The sequence below is a fragment of the Vicia villosa genome, linkage group LG1 (assembly GCF_029867415.1).
Source record: "Vicia villosa cultivar HV-30 ecotype Madison, WI linkage group LG1, Vvil1.0, whole genome shotgun sequence".
Classification (NCBI taxonomy): Eukaryota; Viridiplantae; Streptophyta; class Magnoliopsida; order Fabales; family Fabaceae; genus Vicia; species Vicia villosa.
The window spans coordinates 174,450,583-174,460,102 of NC_081180.1; the positions used below are offsets into that span (position 1 = coordinate 174,450,583).

General features: G+C 39.7%; 1 non-coding gene across 1 annotated transcript; it reads right to left on the minus strand.

Annotated features, from left to right (window-relative positions):
• Positions 1 to 9,061: 9,061 nt before the first annotated feature.
• LOC131645421 (small nucleolar RNA R71) lies at positions 9,062 to 9,167 on the minus strand. The gene has a single exon (XR_009297044.1). It is a non-coding gene; the product is annotated as a small nucleolar RNA R71 (small nucleolar RNA).
• Positions 9,168 to 9,520: the final 353 nt, after the last annotated feature.

A 9,520-nucleotide genomic window follows, 5' to 3' on the forward strand; every position in this document is an offset into this window, starting at 1 on the left:
TGACTGTGATGTCCTTAGTTACATGGGCAGCATTCAGAATCTTCATCAAAGCATCTCGATGCCTCTCGGAGTGTATCAGTAGCGATAAGAGTGATATTTTAGATGGCGTCTGTTGCAACTGATCTACCACCCTATAGTCACTCTTCTTAATCAAAGCCAGAAACTCCTCAGCATCCTTGTTGACAATCTCTTTACCCTTAGGCTCAACCTCGTTATTTGGACTCATGGCAGCTTGATCACCAGATTGTGTCAAGTTTTCATTGGCCGTTGGTTGTGCTTGCGCGGTTTTGAATATGCGTCCACTACGGGTCATGCCCCCGGGTCCCACAATGCTTGATACAGCAGGATTAGTGCCAGAATTGTACTCCCAAGGCACTGCTTTCATTTTATCCAGAGGATATGGATCTGTGACCGGGATGACCCTAGTATGCTCTTGTGTAGGTATCATCAACGGTGATCTCGAGCATGGGATGATTAATGGCTTTCTTACCCCTTGTGTGGGTATCATTAAAGGCTCGTTTCTTTCCACCATAGCCACATACTCTTCTTCAGGGTGTTCCTCCAGTTGGATCAACCCTTGATCCATGAGCTTCTGCAAAGTGTCTTTGAAAGCTTCGTTATGTTCTAGGATAAACCCCTTCATAAGAAGATACCTCTTAAGGGCATCTACGGGGGAGTTCCTTTGTTGAACCAACTCTTGCTCGTTGACGACTTCTATTGCATTGACCGCGCCATCATGGTGTGGCATCGGGTTTGTTTTCACATTGGGTTTGTCAAAAGCGATTGCCCCTGACTCAATCAGATCTTGAACGATGTGCCTAAAGGCCCAACATTTCTCCAAGGTGTGTCCGGGAGAATTGGCGTGGAATTCACACCTTTCATTCGGTTTGTAGTTGGGTGTGATCTTGCCTGGGAGAGGAGGTGCCAATGGTTTAATTTCTACCAAGGACTCATTTATCAAATGTCTTAGTATATCTTCCTTGGAAGTGGGTAGCGGATCAAATCTCCTTTGGCTTCCCTGAAACCGGTTTGGTTGTGGTGGGAATGACATGGGAGGTCTAGCTTCCTGATGTACCACTGCATTAGTCTTTCCTTCCTTTTTCTTTGTGAAGGTGGGAGCGGGCCTCTTTGACTGATACGATCCAGATGATGCCCCTTGTATTTTCCCGTTCTTAATTCCGTTTTCTATTCTTTCACCAATAACCACTAAATCTGAAAACCCTGAGGACACACTTCCTACCATTTTATCGTAGTATGGCCCTTGCAATGTAGCCATAAACATGTCTACGAGTTCTTTCTCCAACAGGGGAGGTTGGACTCGGGAAGCCATTTCCCTCCACCTCTGTGCATACTCCTTGAACGATTCCTCTTTCTTTTGTGACAAATTTTGGAGTTGCATCCGGTTGGGTGCCATGTCCAAATTGTATTTATATTGCTTCAGGAATGTATTAGCAAGGTCGGTCCAGCTTCGGATATGAGACTTCTCTAATTGCATATACCAGTCAACCGATGCTCCACTCAAGCTATCTTGGAAAAAATGAATCATCAGCTTTTGATCATGAGCATAAGCAGCCATTTTTCGCACATACATGCGCAAGTGATTCCTCGGACAAGTGAGTCCCTTGTACTTTTCAAAGTTGGGAACTTTGAATTTGTGTGGAATTGTCAGATCCGGGACTAAACTCATTTCAAAAGTGTCCACGTCGAAAGCATCATATCCTTCTACAGCTTTCAGTCTCTCTTCCAATGCCCTGATTTGTCCACTCTCCTTAGAATCCTCTCCAGAATTAGTAGAGGTCAGCTTTGGTTGAGGGACTTGATCTGTGTCATTAGTGTCCCCATATTGCAGATCTAGGTAGTCCTCATCCCTAAGAGGATTGTTGACAGGAATACGAACTGTGCGAGACGTCCCTTCCTTCTGAGCAGCAGGAATAAATCCTTCTTGAGAGGCTTCTCCTTCTTCCTGGATTGTGACGACCCTTTTAGAGGAATGAGCATTCGTTTTGTGAGGGTCATGGCCTCGAACATATCCTGACAATGGGCTGCCATCATTTGGCACCTCCTCATACTGATCCTGAACCTCCTTAGCTTTGTCTTGCTTATCCTTGAGGTCTTTCATGAAGCTCAACATTTGGGTCATCCCTCCCTTAAGGTCCTCAACAGTGCCTTTCAGTTGGGTTATTTCTTCGCGAAGGGCGGCTTGATTCTGCTCTAGTTGTTCCATTGCTTTCTTCTTCTGAGCTCTTGTCTGGATGAGTGACCGGGTTGCAATGGCGTGACTGGAGATGAAGACAGTATTCCTTTTAATGTTTTGAAAAGAAATGCAATGATATGCGTGCTATGAATGATATGCAAATGCTATGCTCATGTCTTATCCACATTGTTATTATAATATATTTATATATATATATTTATATATTAGCATATATGTCTATATATATATATATATATATATATATTATTTCTTTTTTGTGTTGTTTTTTTTTTTGTTTTTTTTTGTAGTAGGAACCTTTTCTTTCTCTTTTTTTGAATAATTCTTTTTGGTGAATAATTGCGAAGAAATTGAATAATGCGGAAATAAACACACTTTATTAATTCAAAAAAACTTGAAAGAAAGTACAATTTAAATTGTTCAACATTGCGAAAGAAAATAAACACCCATAGAAATAAAACTTCTAAATAATAAAAATAAAAACTATAAATGACTAAGAACGCCTATGAATGTCCTCCTTGAATTTGTCCACCATGCCCCTACAAAGCTCCAAGAACTCCTTCACTTCTTTGGGAAGGATGATGGGAGAAGACTCCGCTTTTTCTAAACCCTTCGGAATGTCTAGAATTAAATCATTGCACAAGTAGACTAGCTTGTCATAATTCTCACGACACTTCTCATATTCTTCAAGCATCTTGGGAACCATGCTCACATGCTCATTTGCCGTAGAAACAATTGTGTATTGTCTTTTCCAATGGTCTCTTTCGTTCAGGGCTGCCTCGTGTACCTCTCTTTGTCTTGTGAATATTTCCCTAAGTGATACCATGGCTTGGAATGCTCTATTGTACTCATCGGTGCGCTGTAAAAGTGCTTCTTCCGTGGTTAATCTCCTTGCGCGCTCTTGTTGTCCAGAATTGCGAGCTTCTTGAAGATCATATTTGAGGTTCCTTATTTACTCCTCTTGATCTTTAGTCCTATCAGTTAATTCAAAGACCACAGCTTCTAGATTTTTCTCAGATTCAGCTTTGTCATGGGAAGCTTTCTCATAGCGCCTTCTCCACCTTGCAATTTCTATGTCCGCTTGTTCCAACCTTTCATTGTGTGCAATTAAATCAAAGTTAGCACTTAGAACTCCTTCGGTTGCTCGCTTCCTTTTATTCCTTTGTCTATCATTCTCTTCCTTAGCGGCTTGAAGCTCTTGGCTTTTCTCCTTAAGATCGAAGCGTAGTTGGCTTTTTTCGTTGGAAAGTCGATGTATGTCAAGCTCTAATTTTTCCTTTTCCTTACGGGACGCCTCTAGGGCAGCCTTGATTCCTTCCATCTCTTCGATGGATAGAGAAATAGGATTAGGAGAATCGGGCTTATACGCGGGATCCACAACAAAAGGTAGCAAATCTTTCCAACTCTCTCTTGAACGCATCTAGTGTAAGGTTCCTTAGCAACAATATTCTTCGGTCCATAGTTCTTTGTTTGAACATGCTTCCAAGCTGGAATTATTTTCTTTAATGTCCTTGGTTCTCCTTTCCCATTGTCATGCAAAATTAATCCTTCCACTTGTTGATCGGAAGGCTCACCATCCATAGAATGACCCAATTGGCGCAATGCAAGCACGGGATTATAATTAATACAACCCAAAGTTCCCATTAAAGGCACATTATTAAATTCTTCACATTTATAGATAATTCTTTCAGAATTTAATTTCCTTGCAAACCAAAAGATAGAATCCGCATTGAGAGCTCTTAGCTTTTGAGACCATTCATGCCTAGTCAGATCTTTGATTAAATAGCTAGCCTTGTAAAGATGAGAAGTCAACCAAGAGTACAATAAATGAAGACAACAAGATATCGCTCCTCTTTTCTTTTCATACCGATCATGGATAGTATAGTAAATATTAGCAAGAATAGTAGGAGTTGGATCCTCATTTGAATTTCTGAAGGAGGTGAAGACATGGATAGCAGCATCATCAACATATTCCTCCTTATTAGGCAATAAAACAACACCAAAAATTAAAAGAGCCAAAAAATGTCGACAAATGTCCCATTGTTTCTTTTGAGCATAAGACATAGCTTGAGCTTCTAAATAAGTTCTTTTAATTCCTTGTATTCTTCCATCAGTTTTGTGATTAGCTTCTAAGTCCGCAACGGGCACTTCCAAAGCTTTGGCCAAATCAGACATTTCAACCCTTTTTCTAGCACCCGTATAAAATACCTTTTTTATCCTTGAAAACCCAAGCATAGCATCCATCTCCTCCAAAGTAGGAGCCAACTGAAAATCCTGAAAAGTGAAACATCTAAGCGGCGGATCATAAAACTGGATCAAAGCGGTGATTGCTTCTTCTTGAACCTTAACCTTGAGCAAATCCAGAATATCCCCATAACGGCCCTCAAACCTGTTCAAAGCAGTTGATGACATTTTATCCCTTATATTTCTCAATTTCTTGATGTCAGGCACTGAGACGGTGAGGTGGACAATAGGCTTCTTAGCATTCATTTTTCCTGAATTTTCACCAAAAGAATTATTATTATTTTTTTATTCCTCTTTTTTTTCTCCTTTTTCCACCTGTGGATAAGACATGATAAAAATATGCATATGATGTATGATGCATGCAAATAATTACACAAAAAAACACAATATTATAATAATAATAAGCACATATTCAGCATATAATCACATAGGCCCTAAGTTCATAGGTTCGACGTAACGGCTCGGGAGCCTACCCTTCCCATGGGAAAGTTCTAGAAGGTCTCATGGGATCATTCGTAGCCGCCGAGACTTTTTGTCTCTTTGGATTTTAGAACAACTCATTGGTCCATGAGGTTCGAATTTTAGGGGTTGGTTCCCAGAGAGATCAGCTAAATACCCAGTCCACCCCTCAACAAGGTCGAGCCTCGTATCAGAACTTTCCGAATATTTAACCCACTCTGAGTGGAATTATAATAAGACTCGTAGGCGATGTAGTTCCCCTCTGGTCATTATTATAATCCCTACGCTTAGGCTTAACAACAGTAAAATATACCCAACAATGCAAATTATATAACAATTAACATTTAATGCAAATATGGCAAATAAACATTTAATAAACAAACAATAAATAAATAAATAATTAAAAATTTATTATTAAAAGATAAACCTTCCCCCAAACCCTAAAAGTGACAAGTTCGCCAAACCCTAAAATGCGCCAAAAAACCTAAACCACAAACCTAAACCCTCTCAAACCTTAGGAGCATAATAATTAACCTATAGTGTATCCCCAGCAGAGTCGCCAGCTGTAGCAACCTGCCTTAAATTTGAAGGTTTAGAGTCGCCACCTATTCTGAAGGGCGAATAGGAAACCCTACGCAGATATGAGATTCAGGGTAAGTTATTACAATCAGGTTGAGGGAAGGTATTAGGCACCCTCAACCCTTTCCTAAAGGCTAACATTGCAAAGATAAGGGTTTATCGCAAAGATAAGGTTTATAGCTAATGAAATGAAAAAGGCGAAAATTAAGATTTAAAACTGAATTGAGATTTTTAGGGGGGAGACTCGCCTTGTTACCAAGTGCCTACGTACCTCCTTATGGAGGATCAGAGTCAACGTAGTTCGGGCACAAGGTTGTACGCCTTAGGATTGAATTTTGTGGTTTGAAATTGTTTAAAGGTTTTTTGAATGGCCTATTCGCAGTTTGAATTTGATTTGAAAAATGAAAGTGTTTTGAAATTTGGCATACAACCCTGATTTGATTTGGCACCGTTAGATGCAGTGACCAATAGGTTTGGTCAGTATAGCTAACGGATTACGGGCATTGCTGATTGCTCAGACCGATAGATTGATCATCGCGGGCAGCAAATTAAAATGTATTTTAATTCGTGTATTTTTATCTCTCGTCTAAAGCGACCGATAGCTTCAGTCGGGTCGAGTAGAGAATTGATAAGAGTTACTTAAATTATAAATTAATCGGAACAATTTATTTCTCGTCTAATACGACTAATGGATTTAGTCGGTTCGAGGAGAAATTAAGTCATCAATAAAAATAATTTAACAAATTTTAGAAATTTGATTGATTAGTTTTCATAAAAAGAATAATTAACACATTTTAGAAATTTAATTAACTAGTAAACAAAAAAAATTTACATTTTTTAGAAAGTTAATTAGTTAATTCTATTTGTTTCACAAGGGGGGTGTACTTGGTTAAATGATAGCAATATTGGGGATACAGATAAAAACAGAATTAAGCCCATTAAGGTTTTTGGTCCGGTTGATTGGGTGTGGTAAAGGTGTATGGGATGTGGTACGCTGCAGAATTAGGGGCGCACGGATTCGAATCCGAGACGATCCTACGGTATGCCTGTATTGATGCTGGGGTGCATGGTATGGGTAGCACACTGGATCATATCCAGTGATGCTGCCAAGTGTCCATGGGAGGACAAATGGCTGAGATCTGACGGTGGCGAAGGGATTGACCAAAACAAGCAAAAGAGAGAAAATCTCCCCATTTTCCAGATGCTGTTCTCTCTCACTCTCGTTTTCTTTTCTCTCATTCAAGCTCCAAACACTTTCACCTCTCTCTTCATGTACGTACGAAAAGCCTACGAACCCAGTTTCCGACCTCCACCCCCCACCGTAAACCACCGACCTCCGCCCAAACCACCACCGTCCCAAACCCAGTTCTCCTTCATGTTTACCCAGAAAACCAACGAATCTTCATCTTCTCCCACCTTCCCCTTCATCAATACAACCCAGAAACATACATAACCCATGAATCCTAACCTAACCCTAACAATGTCATGAACCCTAACCCCTAACAATTCCCAGATTCGAACAAAAAAACGAAACACCAACATGCAATTCATTCAAAAACCTAAGCTAAGTTCGATTAAGTTACCTTTGTTCTTGAATTTCTGGATCGTGTAAGCTCCCTCCAAGCTCTAATCCTCTTCTTCTTTCTCGGTTTGCAGGTGCGGAGACGAAGACACAAGCGGCGGCACAAGAGGGTTCTCTCCAGAAAATTTTCGTCGACCCCTTTTCTGTTCTTCTCCTTCTGTTCTTATAGCCTAGGGTTAGATTAATTTAGGAATTATTAGATTATATTTTAAGTTTACGTTTTGATTTGTTGATTGTATATTATCGGATTCTCAGATTCGATTTGTAAATTGATTGAGTTGTGAATGAAAATTATATCCGGATTTTGTTTATGTTAAGATTTGATTCACTTCTGTTATCATTTGATTATGTTTCGATTGAGATGCTGGGCCTGGGCGGAGATTGAAGATTTAGGGTTTGTGTTGTTGTTGAAGCGGCGGCGCGGATGAACCTGGGAGAAGATGAACAGGACCAGGTTGGGTCCTGGGTTTGACCCGGTCCACACGTGAACTGGCCCACCTTGCATCTCTGGCCCAGTAGCTTGTTTGGGTCCAAAATGAATACAAGACCAATAATAAAATAAAATAAAAACCAATTAATCCCAATTAACCACTTGTATTGATTAACTAACCTCCTATTAACTTTATAACAATTAACTATTAAATTATTAAAGCCAATAATTTTAATTATTTAAAATAACGCTAATATTATATAAAATACTAATGATAATTAAATTAATTAATACTAATATTCCATTAATCCTAATACTAATCTAAACAATAATATTACTAATTTTTATGGTAAGTAATAGTAAAATAAAGAGAAGTGAAAATACCCATGGGCCTGAACCAAATTGGACCTCCAAGAATCGCTATTCACGCCTTTATTTTATCTTAAACCAAATTGTACGGGAATTTTATAGGAGGGCGAGTTTGATAATAGGTATATCAAACCCTATGGCTCATAATTTTTAACTCCCTTAAAAACGAATTATAATGGGTAAATTTTGGGGTATGGCAGCGCTCACTTAGGTTTAATAGTGAAATCATAATCAATAAACACGAGAGTGTGAAAGGAGGGTTTTTAAACTAATGACTTCTATAGAAAAGTGATTTTAAAATTACGATCCGCATCGACGGCTTACTAGATCCCCGAAGTTCGACCATTGCATACCGATATTCTTATCCTAGATTTAATTTAATAATATTTCTTTTTAATTCCCGTCTGATCAATAATCAATTCAATATTAGCCTTAGATTTACGTAGTAGCGATTAACTACATTAGGTCGATTCTTAGTCCCTGTGGGTTCGATATCTTTTAAAACTACGTGATAGACTGTGCACTTGCAGTCATAATCACAGACATACCTCATTGTCGCGATCAAGTTTTTGGCGCCGTTGCCGGGGACTAATTTAGTCGACAATCATAATTAACTGTTACGTTGTAGAGACTAAGGCAAACTCAATTTTTCTAATTCCCTTTGTGCATGCCAAGTACTCGCTCTCGAAGTGAAGACTTAGCGCTGCCAATTCCCGAACCAGAGCGTTCTATCACTGTATCACGTCGATTACGACGTACTCGCACTCTTGTTCCTACTCCTACTTCTGAACCAGTTGAAGAACTAAACATGGGAGAACAGCCGCGTCCTCTCAAATCTTACGCTATTCCATCGCAAGCTGAACCTCACAATAGCATTGCTGCTCCTGCTATTGAGGCGAATAATTTCAAGTTAAAACCATCATTGTTGTCAGCTGTACAACAAAACCAATTTTCTGGAAATGTGACAGAAGATCCTAATCTTCATTTTTCAGTGTTCTTGCAATATGTAGACACTGTAAAAGAAAATGGTGTCAGTTCGGAAGCTATCCGACTGCGCCTTTTTCCTTTTTCACTGAGGGATAGAGCTAGAGCCTGGCTCCAATCTTTACCCGCCAATTCTGTCACGACCTGGAATGAACTTAAGAAAGTCTTCCTGGCACGTTATTTTCCACCTAGTAAGACCGCCATGCTAAGAGCCCAGATCAATGGGTTTAACAAAAAGACAATGAGTCTTTATTCGAAGCGTGGGAGAGATACAAAGACATGCTTAGACTTTGTCCACACCATGGTTTAGAACAATGGTTAATCATCCATACCTTCTACAATGGTCTCCTCTACAATACGAGACTTACGATTGACGCCGCCGCAGGTGGCACACTGATGGATAAAGAATATTTTGATGCCTACGCACTTATCGAAAGTATGGCTCAAAACCATTACCAATGGGGAAGCGAGAGAGCTCAATCAGAGAAAACTTCTGGAGAGAAATATTCAACGAAGAGTGGGATGTACGAGATAAGTATCCTCGACCGCGTTAACGCCAAAGTCGATGCCCTAAGTAAGAAGATTGAAAACCTCACTATAGCACCTATAGCCGTTGTGGCTGCTGTTTCCCCCAATTGCGAAATATGCGGGATGTGTGGAC